This window comes from Lycium barbarum, chromosome 8 (genome assembly GCF_019175385.1).
Source record: "Lycium barbarum isolate Lr01 chromosome 8, ASM1917538v2, whole genome shotgun sequence".
In the NCBI taxonomy this organism is placed as follows: Eukaryota; Viridiplantae; Streptophyta; class Magnoliopsida; order Solanales; family Solanaceae; genus Lycium; species Lycium barbarum.
This window is the reverse complement of record NC_083344.1, coordinates 2,222,380-2,244,757: the sequence shown is the minus strand read 5'-3', so window position 1 is coordinate 2,244,757 and position 22,378 is coordinate 2,222,380. Positions and strand designations below refer to the sequence as shown.

The following is a 22,378-nucleotide window of genomic DNA, read 5'->3' as shown; positions in this document are numbered from 1 at the left end:
TTTAAGGGGTTTCTTTAAACCTACACTCAAACATAAGGACCACTTTTGTCATTTTCTCTGATTATTTCGGTTGAAATTTGGGAAACCAAAATCTCGATAAAATTCCTCCATAGTTAATAGCTTGTTTGGCCAAGCCTTTTTTTTTTTTCAAAAGTGCTTATTTTTTAAATGTGAGGTGTTTGATTAAGCTTTTGAGAGAAAATAAGTACTTATGGTGAGTAGCAAAAGCGATTTTTTAGAAGCTAGAAAAAATTATTTTTGCCCAAAAACACTTTTTTTGAAAAATACTATTGACAAAAATATACATAGAAATACTTTTTAAAAGCTAAGCCAAACACTAATTGCTACTCAAAAGTATTTTTTAAATTAATTAGCCAAGCGCAAACTAATTTAATAGTTTATGTTTGCTAAATTTGACGAAAACAATGATTTTTAAATCTTAAATTCAAAAAAAGTCCCATCAAGTTGCAAAAAACGTAACTCAAAAACACTACACTACACCAAAAATAATATCAAAAATTACACATCAAACAGCTATAAGCCTACACCAGACTATAGATATAAATAAAACTAATAAATCTGCCAGCACTTCGGGCCCTTCATTAGCCTCACAAGCACAACTATTAATAAGTTTTTTTTTAAAAAAAATTATGTCATATCCCCAAAAAAGTTCGCTTGTTGGTATTTTTATATTTCCACCGCCGTAACTAATTATTATCACAATGATGTTATTTCAGCAAATGTAGCGTGGCCGCAAAAAATATCATCTCCAGTACCAGGTAAATTCATTTTGGATTTACTTTGATGTTTTCGAATTAACATAAAAATATCCAGTGGGTGTCCCAATTTCTTGCTCATGGAAGGGACTAGACAGTGGTTATTCCTGTATTTTAAACATCCAAAATTCTTATCCCCCACTTCGACGAACCGAACTGCGCCTTAAATCATCTTCAATGGATGTAAGTGCAAATGTTTGTACCAAACTGTCCGCTACCTTTTCATCATCATCTGTATATGCTCCATTGAAACACTGTCCTCATCACTCTCCACCACCAGTTGTTCAATGACATTTTGGATGTCAGGGCCATGCATTTGGTTCAGTCCGGTGTTAAGTATAACTTATATGGAACCCAAGTCTACCATGGTCATGCCACCTTTATTTTGTCCATTAGCAGTATTGAGGCTAGTCGGGAGCAACATATCTTGTTTCCCAGTATTCTCTTGTGCCTTTGCTCTCTTATCCTCATCAGTAGAAGAATGCATATCACCAATATTCTGGCATTCCTCATTTTGTGTCTCGTACCTGTCAATGATGTTGTGTTTATCCACTACTGTTTTCAGATTGTTCATTGCAGTACTCTTTTTTGTTCTTCTGCTTATTCCATAGCATAACTTTTCAAAGTGTTCATAGTTCTTTTCTCGTGGCTCTTTTTTTGCTCTCTTTCTTCTTTAATCATCATCCAGAAGACACCACAAATTAGATATAATTAGAACCAGATCGATCAACTGCAGAATTAATTAGCACAATCATGAGTTCATGATTACGAAATGACACAAAGAGATGTCATATTATATAAATAAACAATAACTCATATTTTAAGTTCAGAGTGCTATAAAAGAGATGTCATATTATATAAATAAACAATAACTCATATTTTAAGTTCTGAGTGCTATAATCTATAGAGATTCTGCGTAATAACCTGGAAGGAGGATGAAGAAAAGCATAGATATGAAATAATGCGCTTCGCGAAGGGGAAAGAATTCTAATCTTTCATAAATAGGATATAAATTTAACCGTTGAAAAATTAAAATGAAACTTTACAGTCAAAGCTGCATAAATATAAAAGCAAATAAAATATTCAAGGCTAAAAACAATAGGAAAGTGTACATTGTTTGATTAGTTCAGTCAAGAACTCATGACTACTAAAGCTAACATTGACTTTGAAGGCGATCTTACCTCCTTGTTTCATGTACAGTACAATTAGTACTAATCAAGTTTTCACAAAGTTACCATACAACAACACAACTGGCCAAAAGGTCAAACCCACAGTTCAAAGCCTACCATATGTTTATTGGTTACCGCAAAACAAAGCAGTAACAATGTTCTAGAACCAGTTATCAGTAAGTTGCCAAGAATTGATGGTCTTTTCTCTAGCTTTTCACATACAGTTGAACTATTTAGTAGAGGGCAATTGTATGTCTAATTGATAATAGGTCGTAATCAGAAGCGGATTCAAGATTTAAGCTTTATGGGTTCAATTTTTCAGGATTCTTCGTTGGTATTTTAAAAATTATGGGTTCATATCTATTATTTATTGTAATTTCAATAAATTTTTACACAAATTTATGCACCCCGTTGAAAGTGAGGGGTTCAAATTGAACCCCCACCTCGAACACTACATACGCCCCTGTTTGTAATGTCTGAAATAATTCTCAACCTACAAATTCACGCATCATATCAATTGCTTCCTCATACCAAGACCACCTACTGGCCCAAACAATTACCATCTAACCTACAAACCAAACATCAATATGCTATAGCACCTACTTTAGAACTTATTTGACGCTATTTCAGTTTCGTTGTTCCACTCACAACAGTGGAAAAAATCATGTACCTGTAAGCAAATCTAACGATTTATCCTGCAAGAAAAGAATCTCAAACCCTTTAAACAAAACCCATAAGACAATGATACTATCTGTTCAAGCACTCGGCGAGTCGGGTGGTGGTGGGGGGGGGGGGGGGGGGGGAATTAGAGAAGAACTGAGCGCGTCTTTGGTACCCAACCACAACTTCAAGACAAAGTCCTAACTTCCAGAGTTAACTGCTTTCTAAACACGTAATTTCTAATATTATTTTTCTTTTCAACTCCTTGTTCTCAAAATTTCTAGTCGGAACATCCTTTGCACCCTTTTAAGAGCAGTATCTTTGTGACTGTTTTAATGTCCATACTGCCTAGGTAAGATCTTTCAGGTTGCAGAGTTCATGTTGTGAAAGATCACCTCAAGGCTAAGAATGTCCAGAATAGAGTGCGCTACATACTTGAATGTATGTTGGCGACTTCTCTCACCTGATGTACAGCCTGGTTAATTTCTTTCCTTGCATAACGTAGTTACTGTTCTGCAATAATTAGCTCACCCTGCTCCTACAAGCGAAAGGAAAATTAAGATTTCAGAAGCATATATTATGACACACACGCCTTTCAACATTCAGAGCTAATGGTATTTGGTTTAGTAGTCACTCCACATAAAGGAATAAGTTCAATTATCAACGCCTTGCTTTGCACTGCGATAGATGATTTTTAACATTTCTTCTTTTCTTTTTTCCTCATACTTTATTGTTCACTCAAGAGAATATTTAAATTATGACATTGTTGTATGTACTTTAATTTCTTCTTGGAACCAATGTACAAAGATTTATAAATATCTCCATACTTGGTGATAACTATTTGTAGTAAGAATTTTCTTTCCTCTTGGCGCCATAGACATCTTAAACCAAACAAAGGAATCAGAGCCATGAACTACACCTCAAAATGTCACCTCCAACTCTGTCTAGAAGTACTCAAATAGTACCTTGTCGTGTATCTTTTGTGAAAGGTGACATATCCTAACTCCAACCTTACTAAATTCTCCCATCAACACAAGACTAACCAGTCTATACTCTCCAAAAAGGGAATTATCAATACCTTACAGTTGTTTGCTTATGTGGAACAGAAAGGAAAACAAACTTAATATTTTTTCAGTACTTAGCCGGTGTTTGGATTGACTTGTTTTAACTGCTTACTGGCTTTTAAGCTTTTTTTTTTTTTTTTTTAGTGTTTGGGAAATATAAAAAATGCTTAAGCACTTACGTTTAGGCCAAAGTACAAAAATAAGTCAAAAGACAAAAGTAGGGTATTGCAGACTTATGACTTTTAGCTTTTAACTTATAAACTATTTTTAAAAAGTCAATCCAAATACCCTCTTAATAAAAGTAGAATGTTGACAAATGATGTTAATGTGTGTGCCAAAAGTTGATAGAAAATTGTGATTGTGCCATTGTGGAGCCAGATACCATCACACTATTCAGTTGAATAACATTATAAACTCTATAATTGATTCAATATCATTTGAAACTTAGAGAATATAATCTTTTTGACGAATCATCTCAAATTTCTTTAAACTGATTTTATTATTGTAAAGGAATTAGTTCAAATTAGAGCATATTGATATACTTCTTACATTCAAATTTTTTAGAATCATGCCAAAGAATGCACGTCTTAGTTCAAAAGTGCAACACTATAGCTGTCATAATGTAACCTTTCGTCCAGTGATCATGTAAAGTTTCAACAAATCAGCCTTAAAAAAACTGCAGAATTATGTTCCAGAACTCATGTTCCGTTTCATCATGATCAATAATTACACACTGCACCCATCTTTTTCTTAAACAATGGTTAAAGTTTTCCTCAACATTGATCGTACCTTCAAACTGGTAAAAAGATCTAAAGCCGACAACATCTAACACAGGAGATGATAGGCATATTCACCTACACAACTAAGTTTTAACATATTTGAATTGCTAAGACTAACATGATCCGTTTCTCTTGTATCGTATTTCTTGCTCTAATCATATTTCTTTAAATGAGTCAAATATCATTTTGAACTCTAGTCACCAGTTTTATGACCAGATATGTAAACAGTTCTAAAAACTGACATTTCAACTCTATGAAGTATCATGAATTTAGAATTTGAAGAATAAACATTTCCCTGCTAAACAATAGCTATGTGTACAACATGCCAATTGAAAAAATTATATTGTGCACTATGAAATAGAGAGAAAAGAAGAGCAAAAGAGTATTTAATAAGGAGACACCTTGAGAAAATTGAACCAATTGATGAGATTTGTATCCGTACATAGAACTGACAATGAACTAACCTTGCACTGATTAGCTTGATGGTTATATCCTACAGGTGAACTCTATTCCTGCAATGCTAGCATTCATAATAAATTGAGATAATGCAGAAAATCCAATCCAAACTATTTATGTCATAGAGTAAAGCATATAAGCATAGAAGCACACTGAAGGCAAGTGATGAAATAATAATTGACTTGGAGTGATTCTTATCCTTATAATCACAGCTTTCGGCAACACCAAATACGATGAACGGTCAAATAAATTTCAAGTTAATCAGTGTTTGATATATATGGAGGCAAACGCAGCTAATGCAGAAACAAATTTGTAAACATCAGTAAAATATTGAGACACATACCGGTCGTGTGCTTCTTCTCCGTTGCAGAACTGAAAACTCCATGTATTGAAACTGAACAAGCAAAGGTTTAAGGATATTAGACGACTCTCCTCCATCCCGTATTACAATAAATTTCTAGTCGATTAAGCCAAATCAAATTGAATTATCTACAGGTGAACTGCTTTATTATAAATGTGTTGCATGTAATACATAATAGTCAGAGTTATTCATTCATAAATGGCTTTCGAGTATTTTACAGCCGCAACTCAGAGTACAAAATATATTGAGAAAACTTATACATTTTGATTAAGACAAAAAAGTAAAATTAAATGAAAGAAATTATTCATGGGTTGGGAATAAATTCCAACTTTTCAACGTAAGTAAGAGACAGAGCACTCACCTGGCACCGAAGTAAATAAGGACGCATGCAGAGTCTTTTTTACATACATCATCTGAAAAGTCGAAGACTCGCTGTAAGGTATTGGGAAGAAAGAACATGAAGAAGGAGCTGTGTGGACAAAGAAGTGCCTGTTAGAGTTCTATTTAACCGGAAACATTAGCGTCTTTTGGGATTGCTTTAACCGAAGGCCGAAGGATTTCCTGAGTTTTATTTAATTAAACAATTGTTTTTGATAATATTTTAAATGGCAAAAAACTGAGGAAAAAGATAAATAGGCATTCTGATACTAGAGAGCGCCACAGGGGCGGACCCACGTACTGTATTAAGGTGCTCGAGCACCCATTGACCCATACACAAACTATATGTATTATTACAGAAACTTCTTTAAAAATGGATATATTATTTGAGTAGCACCCATTAAACAAAAGTTGTGCTGGGTGCTTTGGTTGAGAGCCTGAATTGGATAGTCATGACAGGCCTGGCCTGTGATTGATTCCCAGTTTACACAAAATTAGAATTTCCTGTCTACTTTTTCTTATTTTTGACTTTTCCTTTTTTTTTTTCCCCATACAGCTTTGTTCTTTCTTTATTGGTTTTCTTTTTAGTTTTATTTTGTTTTAACTCAGAAATTGTTAAGTTTGTTAGTTGTCCCTCATGACCTCTTTCGTTTCCCCAATATAGATTCTTCTCTTCTTCCTTTTCTTTGACATTTTTTTGTTCACCTTTTTTGTTTATAACTTTTTTTTTCACGAGGCCTATGTCCTGTGATTATAATCAAATTCTAAAACACCACAAAGAGAAAAATAAGAAGCCCAAAAATCTTTAAAAAGGAACGTGATATGCTTTAAGATCGGTCGAACTACATGTTTTTGAGTTCATCATTCTACTCTACGGATTTGGTAGATAAGCATCAAGTAGCTTATTCAGATATCGTCCACACATGATGAGCATCCAAGGGGCTACAACCAAGTAAATACAAAAATTTGAATTAGCGTTTAAGAAGAATCAGATGTAATCTGTCAATCACTACCTTGCAAATTAATCTTTTGGATGCAATTTAAGACTTTTAATCCTAGAATAAAGCTATTGCAAGAATAATAATAGAGAAAAGGGGGAAAACGCGGAAACATACAAAATTTTATTCCGGGATCGGACAGGTCTACATATAATAGTTATGCAGGTTTTCTATAAATAACATTAGACTTATATTACCTATTATAAACTTCACAAAATTATATAGCTTTTAGTTATGCCAGCACATATCTCACATACAGAAGTATATGTGTACATATTGAAACAGAATATGTATACATAAGTGTCTTTTAATTTTCATATATTGCCTTGCCTTCATCTCCAAGCAGACAATTAGCACTAACCAAACATATATAGAAAGTCCTATAATATTCCGGAAGTGGATTTACCGAAAAGACAAAGTCTTAAGTACTTATTTAATTGGGAATAGATAATCATCAAATATACCTTTATCAGAACGCAAATATTGGAATCAGAAGAAAGATGAAACACCTACGAGATATGAAGGGGAGAACGATATTAAAAAATAGTAGCTAAAAAGAGATTTACCTCTATAATGAAGGTTCTCTGCATTCATCTGTCCCTTACTGGAGTATCTATTCGAGTCCACTTTGTTGATTGTTGATTGTTGAGACCCAGGGTAAGAGGAAGTGAAACAGCGTTATTAATTAAGGTGTTTAAAATGGTGTCCCTTTGGGGACAACCATTAAAGAAAAGTAGGCTTTTAGATAAAAGGGAAAAGGCAAAAACCTGAGAAAATAGATAAATAGGTTTTCTGATCAATGAGGCATGCTACGTCAGCGGGCCTTTGTCCTATATATATATATATATATATATATATATATATATATATATATATATATGATATATATGATTCTTTTCTTTCACTTTTTTGCTTGTTGTTCATTTTATTACCTTTTTATCTTTTAAATAAACATTTCTAGTTGAAATTTCACATAACCAATCAAGAATTACCTAAAGCAGTGACTAAAATGACAATTAAAAATGTCATAGTTGATACTCTAAATTACCAATCAAGAGAGGACACAGATTAGTCATGATACATAATGATAGCAAACCATATTAAGCAACTAACATCATTATCAAAGTAATTGACAACATCAAAGAGGATTTTGGATCCTTCAACAGTTCACCTGGTGAGGCTTTTGATCTAGGCTGCTCAATCTGCCTTTCAATGAAGGCCTTCTACTCGGGTAGCTCACCATGTTAGGAGACTTTTGCTTGTCTCAACAGATCTAGAAGAACTACTTCTGCCTCTAAACCAACTTCATAATTCTGAAATTCAGACAAACTTATAGCATCTTCAAATGGAGAAGTTTACCAAATCTGTTAAAGCCACAGTCAGCATAGAACTAAACAAAATACTTTACCGGATACAATAACACAGGACTACTGGCACATACAGGACAATAGGTGACCCTTAATAGCAATGAGATTAATAATAAGCTCGCTACTCAAAATAATAATAAGCTCGCTACTCAAAATAGAAGCAAGAACAATGAGAATAATAATAAGCTCGCTACTTAAAACTATCCAATATGTTCTGCGGCAAACTCAACCAGCAGATTCATCGGGCGATATGCTAAATTACCTTTAAAAGAATGTATTCATAGGTGACATTAGCATATATATCAAGTGCGACATTGTCTTGTTCTTTTGATTTCCGAGAATAGCTCTAACAATCTGGAGAAAACAGAACCAAATATTTACCTACTTCACACCCAAAACTGTCAGTGAAATAACTGGGAAGGTAACAATTTATTTTGGAAAACCAACAACAATAATAATAGGTAACCAAAAGGAGAAGTGAGGTGGAATAACACGCTAAAAACAAGGCAGACAGACCTATTTTGATTACCCCTGTTATCAAAATGTTCTGATAATACCGGGGTAACCCACAAAGAGCGAAAAGCAGCCTTTCAATTCAATCCTCATTCTCTCTTCATTAACCAAGTCATTATATCTTTTTGTTAAGTACTCACTAGGTCGAGTTATTATTATGTACTCCCTCCGTTTCATATGAAGTGGCCATTTAGGCTTTTTATTTTATTTTAAAATAAGTGACGCTTTAGGATTTCTAGAAGAAAATAATCATATTCTTCCAAACGTACCCTTATTTATAATCAAGAATTATTAAATAACTTTTCCTTTTTTAAGCATTAATTAGGGATAAGTTAGTAAAAATACTCATAATTTTTTAGGATTGAGCAATTTCTTAAAGAGTGTGCATAAGCTAAAAGAGTCACTTATTGTGGAATGGAGGGAGTAACATATTCTCACATGCGATACAAGCATTATAATACATCATTGAAGTTGGTGCTAAAAATATATAAAAATAAAGCAGCTAAAAGTAATGGGAAAATGCCGCTAACAGAACAATTTGATATGTTTTACTCAGGTCTAATATTTGCCCACATTTGTGGACTTTAACCTTAGTTTTGGTTTACGTCCCTACACCAGCACTGTAGTTTTTTCGACAATGAACAATCCCCCTTCAACTGTCGCTCTCAATTGTCATTACTAAAAAGATAAGTTTTTTCGAGACACGAATATCGGTAAACGTTGTCGGTCAGCTACTCCATTAAGGTAACTGATGGACACACTGCAAGAAAGTGTATATATGATGACATTTTGTAAATGTCGTATTAAGTTGATTAAATGTCGCAAATTAGTTTACCAACATTTAATTTACATTTGGATCAAATGTCGTAAATGTTAGTGTCAGGAATTTTCCGACATTTACTAAATGTCGGAAAGAATTTACGACATTTATTTTGTGACATTTAGCCAAATGTCGGTAAGAAATTTATGATATTTATTTTCCGACATTTTGGTAAATGTCGGAAAGAATTTACGACATTTGTTTTGTGACATTTAGGCAAATGTTGGTAAGAAATTTACAACATTTTTGGTAAACGTCGAAAAGAATTTACGACATTTATTTTGCGACATTTAGGTAAATGTCAGGTAAGAAATTTTACGACATTTATTTTCCGGCATTTACCTAAATGTCAAAAATAATTTATGACATTTATTTTCTGAGTTTAGGCAAATTCCAGTAAGAAATTTACGAATTTTAGGTAGATGTTGGTAAGAAATTTACGGCATTTAAGTAAATGTCGGTAAGGAATTTATGACATTTATGAAATGCCGCTTAAAATTTCTGACATTTAGATTAATGTGGTAAAAATTTCTTTACGACATTTACTTGCTGCATTGTAAAATGTCACATTAAAATTCTGACATTTTGACTAATGTCAACAAATAAAAATGTCAAATGTCATAAAAATCTATCTATATAGTTTTTATTATGACACAAATACTTATATTCAATTTGTAAATTCATATAAATGTCAACCTTTTGTAACAAACATGAAATATATGTAAAGAAAATGTGTTTTAATATTATAACCAAGGAACAAAGTAGCATTATAATAAATGTTTTGTAAAAATTAAACGATGTCAAATTAAACAATTTGTTCTATTTCAAGTAAAACTGAAATCTAACTATAATTTCAACATCAAACCATCTTAACTCCCAATTCGAATTAATTTCCTTCATTTCTAGAATAAAATCTGTAGACGCGTGATTTTTGACTCTCCCTTAGTTTTTACATGATTATCAGCATTAAGTATTTCTTTTAAGCTTAATCTTGATATTTTGACCTTTATTTCTTTTTAGTAGGTTTTATCACACCCCTTTTTTGCGCCCCCTCGCTATAAACGCGCAAGTTTTTATTATTAAAGGGTTTTTCCATTTGAAGTGACGGTTTTGAAAAGGGATTATTTTATTTACAGAGTCGCCACTTGGAATTAAGTTTTGGTGTTCTAAGCCACCTTATGAATCCCTAATCAAAAGGAAATGACTCTTTATTATGGTCCGCGAAAACAGAAGACCGGGTAAGAAATTTTGTTGATCGGAGAGAAGGTGTTAGGCATTCCCCGAGTCCCGTGGTTCTAGCATGGTCGCTTTATCGACTTATACTTAGCTTAATCTATTTTGGATAAATTATGTTCCCGAGCCTTGATTTGCTCGTGCTTTTATTGTTGAACTTTTATTAGTCTTAAACCGGATGCGTAACCGCATTCCGAATCTTTTAAGCGTTTCAAAGTAAGATGCATAACTGCATTCTTATTCGAAACAAAATTAATTATTAAAAACGAGTTTGGCCAAGGTGCATAACTGCATCCTTGAGTTATTTAAGAACGTCTCGAAATAAGATGCGTAACTGCATTCTTAATCGAAACAAACATATTGAAACGTGCCTAAAGCTCATCTAGCGTTAAAGGGAATTATTTGTCTCTGAAATCCGAGACTTATTATTATTTGGTTATTATTTTTCACTCCTTGACAATGGGTTTTGAATAAATTCGCAATCCATCTCGCTCCCTCACAATTGGTTTTACCACTCTTTTTTATACTAGCAATAAAATTTGAAATAATTCGCATCTCGTCTCGCTCATATCACCACTTAATTAATTGGGCCTTAATATCACTCTCGGTCCAAAGTACTCTTTTTTATCGTTTGGAATTAGAACCCCGACACGAATGTCGACACAGTCGGAAACGTCAAACAATCAAAGCAATTACTATTTCACACGCATCATTTCAACAAAAGCAAAACACTAAATTTAATGGAAGGAATCATATTTTTGTGTAAAGAGAGAACCTCTTGGATCTTAGAAAAGAAACTAAAGATAGTATTTTCAAAAAAGACTAATGAAACTAATGATGTATGCATGTGACCCAAGAAGGCTAATCGCTAAAAAAAAGTTAATGCACTTTTGATATAAACTCATTCTCACATAATGCTAAAATGAACGGAACACAGACTTATTCATTTAATTGAATTGAGATACAGTGATACCCATTATAGCATAAACATTCTATAATCTAACAATCTGAAGTAGTGGGGACACTAAACATTTAACTATAATTTTTACGAACAGCAAGCTAATGCCCAGCAAATCCAACATTGCATTTCAATCAAAAGAAAGAGAAAAAAAAAAAAATCACTTCAACACGTCACAAGTATGCAAATAAACTACATAAATCTTTCATTCAAACATCATATAAAAATAGAGAATAAAGAATTGGACCTTTCAATGAAGCAAATTTTCTTTGTTTAAAAGATTCTAGACACCAGATACAACCTCAAATGGGCTTTCAACCGTGAACTTTGAGCGAAAACCCAGAATAGAGACCTCGACTGAAAAACCTCACCTCATCGGAACTCGACAACCTCGACTGACCTTGAACTTTGGGGATCGACCACGGTTATTTGGTGATGGTTAATTTCTCAGTTGTTTCATGGCTGTTTGAGACTCTCACATGGTGGATATAAAAAAAAAAAAAAGAGAAGCTTAGGTTCTTCCTTTCCTTTTTTCTCTAGTTACTCCCGTTTTTCACATATTCTAGCTATTAGGTGTTTTTAGATGGTTATGTTTTTTTTTGGCTGTAGGCTATTAGGACGATTTATTTATCCCATGATTGAAAAATAAAGGAATCAGTTCTTGGGTTTATGAAGGAGGTGGAGGTCAAGCCCAAAAAATTGTGTGATGCGGCCAATTAGTGTAGGATTATTGTGGTGTAGGTGTGTGAGGTCTAAGTGTAGTGTGTGTTGCGGCTGATGATGATGATAAAGTGATGGAAGTGGTGGCTGCTGGCGGAAAACAGTGGAGTTGGTGCTTAATGGTGAGTGAAGAAAAGAAGAAGATGATAATGAGGATTTTTTTTTTCCTGTTCGTCACTTTCTCTATATCAATCTTCTGTTTTATTTTTATGCCTATGCCTTTTCTCTTTTTATATTTGTGCCCCTTTTCTGTTCACGTGTTTCTATTCTTCTCTTTTTTTTTTTCATTTTTTCCTTTTTTTTTTAATTGTGTGAGCCCCACCCCCAACAATAATACTCCCTCAATTCACGTGAACCCCTCCCCTTTTGTGATAAAATTTGTTATAAGTTTTGTCATTTTGTACTGAGGTGGTATATTTTGTGGAAGAGTGGAGTGGTGAGCAAGAATTATTCTAGGTGAGATGTCAAAATGGGAGTGGTATTATGTGTAAGTTGGTTAGGGAAAAAGACAAAAGTAATGAGATATTTCCTGAATTATCTAAAAGAAAACTTAAACTAAAATAAAATATGCTAACTAATTTAATGAAATAAAATATCACCCAAAATATTGAAACGAAATCAAAATGACAAGAAAATAATTCTCTCAACTAAATAACACTATTACAGTAGCTTAAAACTATTTTATAATACTCAAAAATTGTGAGAACTTTAGAAACCAAGAAAATAAATTTTCTTTCTTTTGTTGCAAATTAAAACAAAACTTATATTCTAAAAATAGCAAATATTTTTTGTTCTTTTTTATTTTCGCAAATAAGCCTACTAAATAAAAATAGAATACAATCGACACGTCAAAAATTAAAATTAAAAGAAATATTTAAACACTATAAGGTGAAACACACGGGGAGGGTCGAAATTACGTGTCTACAGGTTTTATTAGAGAATTTGAAAACCGCAAAAAAGAGTCTCATCTTTAGAGTACAAGTTTTGTGTTAATTTGCAACAAAAGAAAGAAAATTTCCCAAAAAATACGTTTTATCTATTTAGTAAATTTCTAAGTTAAATATTGTAATAAAATAAGTATCGAGTAATTGAGTTTTTTTGCTTTTTAATTAGGAGTAGTATTTTTTTCTGAAAAAAAAAGTGAAAACCAACAGTGTGTTGCCACTAGGCAAAATTTCATCCTATCCACACAAAAAATACATTTCATTATGGTAAGGAATATTACATTCTTCCTTACCAAGATAATTTTTACACATGAACATTTTGAAGAAAAAAAAAATAAAGAAAACACATTCAAAATCCTACACGTAGGCACTATAAATAGCTAAAGATAGAAACATAATGGCTAGAGCCTACACCATCATCATCATCAGCCATAAAACTACACACCCATACACGCACTGCACCAGAAACTAGACTAATTAACACACACTAATCTGAATACACCATATTCAGCCGCATACGAATTCATCTCTTTTTCGTCTCATCTTCTCCATGAGCACAGCTTAACCACAAAGCTCACCACCCCTCTATAGCTGCTACAACATAGCCACTTCATCTCCACCCACTAGCCACCGTGAGATCCTTCTCCAAACAGCCATAAAACTAGATCCATTAGAATCACAACAGCTTAAAAAAACGAAAAGCAGCAAATGTTCTTATGAAACCAGCCCCAAAACCTCTTGTTAACCACCACAGTAAAACTCCATAAAGCCACCAAAGATGGATTCAAATTTGTTGAAAAGCTCTTTAAGGTCCATTTTTCACTTTGCTCTTTAAATTTTATGGCTGATTTTGTGAATGTTTGGCTTGAGTAAAAATATGATCTTGATGAGTTTGTCATTGGTTTTCAGTTGGTTATATACAAATATGTATCTTTCTTGCTCCAGTTGGTACGCTTTTTTGTGTTACTTAGTTTTCTTACAAACTGGGTTTGTTAATTAGTAATCTCTAATAAAGTTTATGTTTCTTTAATAACTAATACTTGAAGATGCAAACACGTTGATACATGAAGGGATTTTAGCTCATTGTTTTCTTAACTTAAGTTTTCTATTTGTGTTTCATTACCCTATTTGACTTACTGGGTATTTTAATGGATTAAATAAGTGTAGATCTCTAAATGCTAGCATCATATTAGTACGAGTGGTTTATGGCCTACTGTAATGGATGTTTCTTTAAATTCCATTGGATAATGCATGAGGACGATGCAAATGGGCCATGTGGTCCTGCATTGAGAAGAGATTAGTTTAATCATTATTTTTTTAATAAATTAATATAAATCAAAAGAATGTGGTGGGTCTAGATCGAATTTTAGGCCCGAATTAATTAAAGGACAGCTATCTATATATACATCTTAAGGAGAAATATTTGCGAAATGTGCCGATATTTTTATATTTACAAACCCTATACAAAACATGCTTTTTTTAAAGAAAAAATATTTTTAAATTTTTATTTTATTTTTTAAAAAAATTATTTTTAATTTTTTTTAAAATATTTGTTTTGCTCAAGAATTTATGGATGAAAAGTTGTATGAAATGTGTATATCTCGCTCAAGGCTTAAAAAGTTCGCTCAAAATTTAGTGTATGAAAAATGCATGAAATGTGTATATCTCGTTCAAGGCTTAAAATATCCGCTCAAAATTGTGTGTATGAAAACAGTATGAAATTTGTATCTCGCTCAAGTCTTAAACATTTTCATATATAAAGTTCATGTTAGATTTCTATAAAATTAATACAACTACAACAACATTGTATATAACTTTGATACAACATTCAAGAGTTAAATAATCGCAAAAATTTTTGTGTATGAAATTTATATATCTTGCTCAAGGCTTAAAAAGTTCGCTCAAATTTTATGTTTGAAGAATGTATGAAATGTGTATATCTCGATCAAGGCTTAAACATTACGCTCAAAATTTTATGCATGAGAATGGTATGAAATGTGTATATCTTGTCCGAGACTTAGAATTTCATTCACATTTTTAGTATCTAAAGTTCATATTAGGTTTTTGGAAAACTAATACCACTACAACAACATTTTAACAACTTTCATACAATATTCAAGGCTTAAAGTTTTCGCTCGCAATTTTGTGTATGAAAATTATATTAAAAACTAGGTAAGCTGCCCTCGCTTCGCGCGGTCATAAATGATCTCATTAAGATAACGAACTATTTTAGTATATCTCGTCCGAGACTTAGAATTTCATTCACATTTTTAGTATATAAAGTTCATATTAGGTTTTTGGAAAATTAATACCACTATAACAACATTATAACAACTTTCATACAATATTCAAGGCCTAAAGTTTTCGCTCACAATTTTGTGTATGAAAATTATATTAAAAACTAGGTAAGCTGCCCACGCTTCGCGCGATCATAAATGATCTCATTAAGATAACGAACTATTCTTCCCCAGCATCCAAATAATAAAAATAACGAAAAGGTAGATTCTTATTAAAACTTAAGGCAATTAGAACTTTTTCAACATAAAGTAGTACAAGATTTAGAATTGCTACACATATATATCAAGAAACTGAATAACCTAGATTTTTTTCCTCTTGCATCAAGATAAAGTCTTTTGATCCTTTTCAAGCCTACTCCCGTCATGTTATCTTCTACATATTTTTCGGTGGTAACATTTGTTCCTCGATATAGCTGGTTCTCAATTTTGAATGATCATAATCAAGCATTACATTCTGTATTTTGTGTACACAAAAAGTATAAAATACTCAATTTGAGGCGTACACTTTACTTGTTTTCAAGCCCTTAGCAGCATCTTTTCCTTACTGTTTATGACATTATGACATGGTCCATGAACACTCGTAGATGTACTATATCTTTTGGTGGTGGCAGTAAATTTTATATTTGGATGTTCATAATCTAATCATGGGAAAGATAAATTAGTCCCTCATAAAGGAACAGAGTCAGTGTAAGAGCAGTATTCATCTTGTAGGTGATTCTGTCCATCCAATAATGGGAGAAGGGTAACTACTTATCCTCACAGAGTATTTATCCCAAACCAATACAATTATTATAGGTAAGTGGTTCGATGAACTAAACTGTATATTAATTAACCACGACTAAGTGATAATAGTGTTCGTTCAAACATATGTCATACATCCATTGATTAACATATGCATCCATTAATTGGTATAAACACCTGGTGCATGTAAATTTTTACTAACAATTTCCTCTTTGAAGTGTTGACCTAGAAACATGTAGCTACATAATAATGGGAGATCATGAAATATATAACTAAAATCAAATGAACTTGGGCCCAGAATTCCAAAATGAAATGACGATTATCAAAATCCAAAGTCAAGGTTGATTTTCTGATTAAACTGAAAATGGCGATTAGCAAAATGCAAAGTCCAAGTTTATTACAGATCTCCTTGTGGAGCATTTTCTTGTTAGAAACCTTGTGATAGTACATGCAGCCATTCAGTGTTAACAATGACTTGTAAAATTATATAGCATATGAATTCACTTATCTGTAATAAAATACTCTAAAAGTAGTAAATGCAATAGCATAATGTGTGTACCGGTTGCATTGAGATGGCCTTAATTGAGAGAAAAGATCTGCGTCCAATGATTAAGAAACAGGGCGAATGCTTTTGGGTTTCTGCCATGTATAGAGTTAGTAAATGCCATTGTGGGTTCAGTTTTTTTCTTTTGGAAGATACTTTTGGAATCTTCAATAAGTTTCTTGTTTTGATAATGTTACCGAACATACGCTTCTTCTATGAGGCGTACATTTATGTGGCCGAAGGGGCGCTTATTATATGAGGCACACATTTACCTTTTCTGCCAAAACTTTTCGTTTGGTGCATGATATAGGTTGGGATATTCTAGCACTAATTTTTTGTACCGTGTTTGGTAGGAAGTATAAATTTATCTTGGATAAATTTATATCTCCTACCAAACACGGTACAAAATGAAGTCTTATACTAAGGGTGGGATATCCCACCTTATCCCACTTATCCTGGGATTATTTTATCCCATCTCCCAGATGGGATAAAATAGACCCAAGAAGTGGGATAAATTAGTCTCGGGATTATGGAGATAGGATAAAATAGACCCAAGAAGTGGGATAAATTAGTCCCAAGATTATAATTGTTACACCCCACACTTTCAGAGCATGAGCATGACATGTACATCACCGTAGCAACGAAGTATCGGAGATGTCCCATGATGTTTTGAAAGATACAAGCCATGGGAAGTATGTAACAACGAAATAAAAAGACGAATTACGATCTCGTAAGTTGTAATCGGGAAAGAGTTTTTTTGAAACACGAGAACGTGGCCATTATTAGTATAATAAGTGATAAATATCATGTATGGAGAGTTTCGGAATATTTTGAGATCGAGCAAATAGAAGAAAATAAGTTCGACGAAAATTTGAGAAATGCTGGAAAGATTTTTAGTCAACTTTGGAGAGGTATATCTCCAGGTATATTTGGAGTTTTAAGGCGTTTCAAAAGCCTAAAATGAATTTCGTCGAGTCTAGTTTGTAATGCAACAAACCGCTCGTTGATAGGACCTCGGAGTAGAGACTTATAGACGTTACAAACTGAACTGTCACGCAAAAACAGGGCTGCACAGTACTGCTACAGTACTGTAGCTACAGTCGTCGGCCCACCCACTATAAAAGGGCTAAAAACCCCCCATTTTCATCACAAAAAAATGCTACAAAGTTCCAGAAAATTCAGCCATTAAAAAGGCTCTTAATCTCACATAAAAGTGAAGATTTTGGGCGAAATTTCAAGCTACGAAGTACTAATCGAAGTCCGGGCAACGCATAGTCACGAATATAATTTCGTTTGGAGTTAGAGGAGCATGGAAACAAGAAAATGTTGAAGATTTTGCTACTTTCATAAAAATAAGGTATGAATCATTAAATCTCTCTCTTTATCAAGTTTGATTAAGGAATAATTGCAAGAATTAAGTTATAGTTGTTGTGTTGATGTTGTTGATTTATGGATTGAGGGTTGAAGATAAATTTGAATGAAAATACATATATTTATCTTGTAGGATGTTTGGGATGTTATTATTGATGTCGTTAGTGTTAATTTCGGCTTCTTTACGAAAGTAAAGATTATTGAATAGTCGTATTACAAGTGGGTTAGTTAAGAAATTTAGGAAACATCGTGTGGGATGTTTTAGGAAGTATATTGGTATGAAAATGATTGTATTTATTTTGGTATTGTTGTTGATGTTGTTGGTTATTGAATTGGAATTTCGGGCGAGGCATATAAACAGGGAAAATGCTGCCCGAATTTCGACAGAACCTAAAAGGATTTTAATTAAAGTTTCGAGTCGAGCATATGATGATGATTTTAATAATATTATGAATGGTTCTATATGTAGATTACGAGGCTAGAGATAATCTCCAGTGAATTGCAAGATATGAAGTAAATTGAAAGTCGAGAATTATCTTCCAGGTATGTTAAGGCTACTCCCCTTCTTTCTAAAGGCATGATCTTTCCGTTATAAATCTCTGTGTCGTATCCATAATATCGTTGTTTCCCGCAAATTCTAGAAGCCTGCGAATTTTCGTGATCCTTATGAGGTTCTTGAATTTATAAAAGCATGATTCTTTTCCTACCAAACTAGGTATGAATCCCATAAAAATTTTCATTTCCAAGAACGTTAGAAATTCATTATTCTCAAAGTTTTTATGATGGCAAAGATGAATAATTCCTTATGATAACCATGATGATGATTATGAGAGATTTATTTATCCAAACTCCAAGGCATACGGATTTCATGTTATTATGAGATAATTTTTCATTCATAGAGATTTCCATGTACATGAGCTTTACATTATTATGTTGACTATGATGAGAACGATTTTATGTTCAAAGGTTCCAATTTTATGATTTCAATGACGATATGAGAATGTCGAGCTATTTATTGATTTCTCAATCTATTCATGGATGGTGACTTTATTTCTAAATATTCCAAAGTATATGAATTGATGCCTTATGAGATTTACGATCCTATTCTATGTTTTCTCTTAATCCTATTCTTCATCGATAGTCTCACCTTAAAATAATTGTTCCTTCAAGGTGAGACAAAGCGACGACGATTATTCCATAATACAATCGGAGGCTACCGACCTTACGTCACTCCGATACAGTTGTGGCTTTTGATTGGGCTCTTATGCATGCTATATATATGTATGTATTTTCTCACACCGCGCCGCGGTATAGTCGGCCGGGCAGGCACGTAGATGTGCACACCACTGTAGTGGGCATGTTATGATATGGCCCCGGACGCGGGAGGCCTGGACGCAGGTTAATGATGATAACACTGAGCCTTAAATGGCCGGGCATGATATTATATATATGACACCGTGCCTTAATGGTCGGGCATGTTACTATGTATATGTATTGAAATGTTTTTTTTTACAAGGCTAAGCATGCATGACATCCGCCCTATGAGGCATTCAGGTGTACAGGTTATCTCTTATTCCTTGTTTCTTTTCATATCTATTTTATATTGTTACTCATGCCTTACATACTCAGTACATTATTCGTACTGACGTTCCTTCTTGCGGGCGCTGCGTTTCATGCCACGCAGGTGCATACAGAGGAGTAGAGGATATTGCTAGAAGATGTTCCAGCTGGGTTGGCGAGCTCCATTTCTTTCCGGAGTGTTGCCGAGTCAGAGTACTCATGTCATGATATAATGATTTTATGTTAGAGACTTTGCAGACAGAGTCACGTATATAGTATGTCATTCTTGTAAGCGGTTATTTAAGCCAACGTATCATTATGCATTATGTTACCAAATTTCATATGATTACAGATTTTGGCTTGATTTGATAAAGACGAAAAGAATGTTTTTGTTAAAAGCTTTCCCTATGCATTTCAGTTCATGACTTAAGGATTATGAGTACAGTGAGATCCAGCGGGTTCGCTCGGCTCTAAGTAAGGGTCGGGTGCCCGTCACGCCCTATCGGGATTGGGGTGTGACAATAATCCCGGGATAATTTTGGCTACCTACCAAACGACCACTTAGGCTTTTTAAGAGAAAGCAAAATAATAGGAAAAAAATTCAAAAAAAGGAGAAAATAGATAAATATGATTCCTATTTTGTTAGAGCGCCATGTCACTGGGCCTTTATCCTACAATTATATATGTATGAAATGTGTATGTGTGATCGAAATATATATATATATATATATATTTCGATCACACATACACATTTCATACATTTTTCAGACAGCTTTCATACACAAATTTGAGGTAAGTTTTTACACCTTTGAGGAAAAAAAATTATTTTTATTTAAAAAATATATATATATTTTTTAAATTAAAATATTTTTAAAAAAATATTTTTCTCAAAAAAAATATATAAAAATCCGTCATGTAGGTACCCTGTGTAATTTTTCCATTAAGGAATTAGTATGATATAAGCCAAATGATTTGCGGATTAATCTGAGGACCACTGCGAAATTAAAAGAAAAGAGAGGTAAAAATTAATGGGCAATTTGCAGGATTGTCCTTCGCTGGGGTGGTCTTTAATTTTTGCCTCTCAAAAAGGTGGTCTTTAACCTTTTTCCCTTTAGGCAGAATTTAAATTCTACCTTAAGGCAAATTCTGCCTTGTGAAATTCTGCCCTGTGATTTTTTTTTATTGAGCTGGGTTTCGAACCCACAACCTCGGGGTATTAGGAGAAGGGCAAAACTTAAAGACTACCAATTTGAAGGGCAAAAATTAAAGATCACCCCAAATGAAGGGCAACCCGCGCAAAAAAAAAAAAGAAAACTAATCTTTTTTTTTTTTGAGCGGATTACTCTTCATTTGGGGTGGTCTGTAATTTTTGCCCTTCAAATTGGTGGTCTTTAACTAATTGGAATGTCTATGTTAGAATAACTAATTTATTTTATTGGATTTATTGTATGTATGTTGTTATAGAAAACTTCATGACTTTTATGAAATTGTGATAAAGATATTGTTGTAATACAATAGTTATGTTTCCTCTTTGAAATGTAGTTAAAAAATATTGTGCAAATTCTTAATTGTAACCTGCTTTTAATTGATTATTTGATTTGTGTAATGTCTACCGTTGTGTTAGTTATTTAATTGATATTAACTGTTTATCCACAACTTCTTTCTTATCCCCCTTCTTTTTTAACCTTCGTCTCTATTGATATACTGTACATATTGAAGGTATCAATTGCCCTTTTTAATAACTCTCGTCACTGTTTATTAGGGCTGTCTATGATTAATTGTAGAGTACATGGTGTACTCATATTATACTTGTTGCACTTTTTGTGTAGGATCAGATCCTAACATTAATGGAGTAGAAAGTGAATTCCAGCTTGGAGTCTAGCTTTTGTGGTGAGCTCCTTACCTTGCTTTGTAGCGGCCACAACATTTATCTTATTTCAGTTTTCGCATTTACTTTGATTTGAGCTCGAGAAAGGAAAATTGAGTTTGAGAAAGATTAATTAACAACAATTTGGGGCTTTAAGCCTCGTTTAATAACTTGAGCTAGAGATAGGAAAGTTACTTGAGATTATATTGATTTTGCTTAATATCACACTCAAGGCTTGAGAAAGCTTAGAGTGAAATTCATTGATTTGGTCGAGAGACTTTTGATGAAATTTTAGAGATCATTATCTAATTAGCATAAACTTACTCTTAGTTGTAAAATCGTGAAATACATTGGATCGTTACTTAAGCATAATTTCCTTTGTATCCATACTTGTGGCCATTGATCACTTTACCCACTTTCTAGTTAATTTTATCTTTCTTAGTTGTTAAAATAAAAATCAAATATCAAAAAAGAGTTTGGCTTAGCGTAGGAGATCATTATCTAATTAGCATAAACTCACTCTTAGTTGTAAAATTGTGAAATACATTGGATCGTTACTTAAGTGTAATTTCCTTTGTATCCATACTTGTGGCCATTGATCATTTTACCCGCTTTCTAGTTAACTTTATCTTTCTTAGTTTTTAAAATAAAAATCAAATATTGAAAAAGTGTTTGACTTAGCGTAGTTGGTGATAATTTCTTACTTGTTTAAATCGCCTAGTATATTGTTTCCTGTGGGATCGACCCCGAATCATAATTGGGTAAATTATATTGCATACGACCGTGTACACTTTCTCTTTAA

General features: G+C 33.1%; 2 long non-coding RNA genes across 13 annotated transcripts; one reads left to right on the top strand and one right to left on the bottom strand.

Annotated features, from left to right (window-relative positions):
- Positions 1 to 768: 768 nt before the first annotated feature.
- On the bottom strand, positions 769 to 12,570 carry LOC132605656 (uncharacterized). 12 transcript variants are annotated; one of them, XR_009569313.1, is made up of 9 exons: positions 11,780 to 12,561; positions 8,271 to 8,362; positions 7,813 to 8,005; positions 7,208 to 7,267; positions 5,627 to 5,734; positions 5,248 to 5,298; positions 4,913 to 4,968; positions 3,069 to 3,143; positions 769 to 1,506 (listed from the first exon to the last, which is right to left on the bottom strand). It is a non-coding gene; the product is annotated as an uncharacterized LOC132605656 (long non-coding RNA). The 12 variants fall into 12 exon arrangements; XR_009569307.1 differs by having other exon boundaries at positions 3,001 to 3,143; positions 7,208 to 8,005; positions 11,780 to 12,570; XR_009569312.1 differs by having other exon boundaries at positions 7,208 to 7,954; positions 11,904 to 12,569.
- Positions 12,571 to 13,450: 880 nt separating this feature from the next.
- On the top strand, positions 13,451 to 20,107 carry LOC132604928 (uncharacterized). The gene is made up of 3 exons (XR_009568933.1): positions 13,451 to 14,006; positions 18,619 to 18,692; positions 19,834 to 20,107. It is a non-coding gene; the product is annotated as an uncharacterized LOC132604928 (long non-coding RNA).
- Positions 20,108 to 22,378: the final 2,271 nt, after the last annotated feature.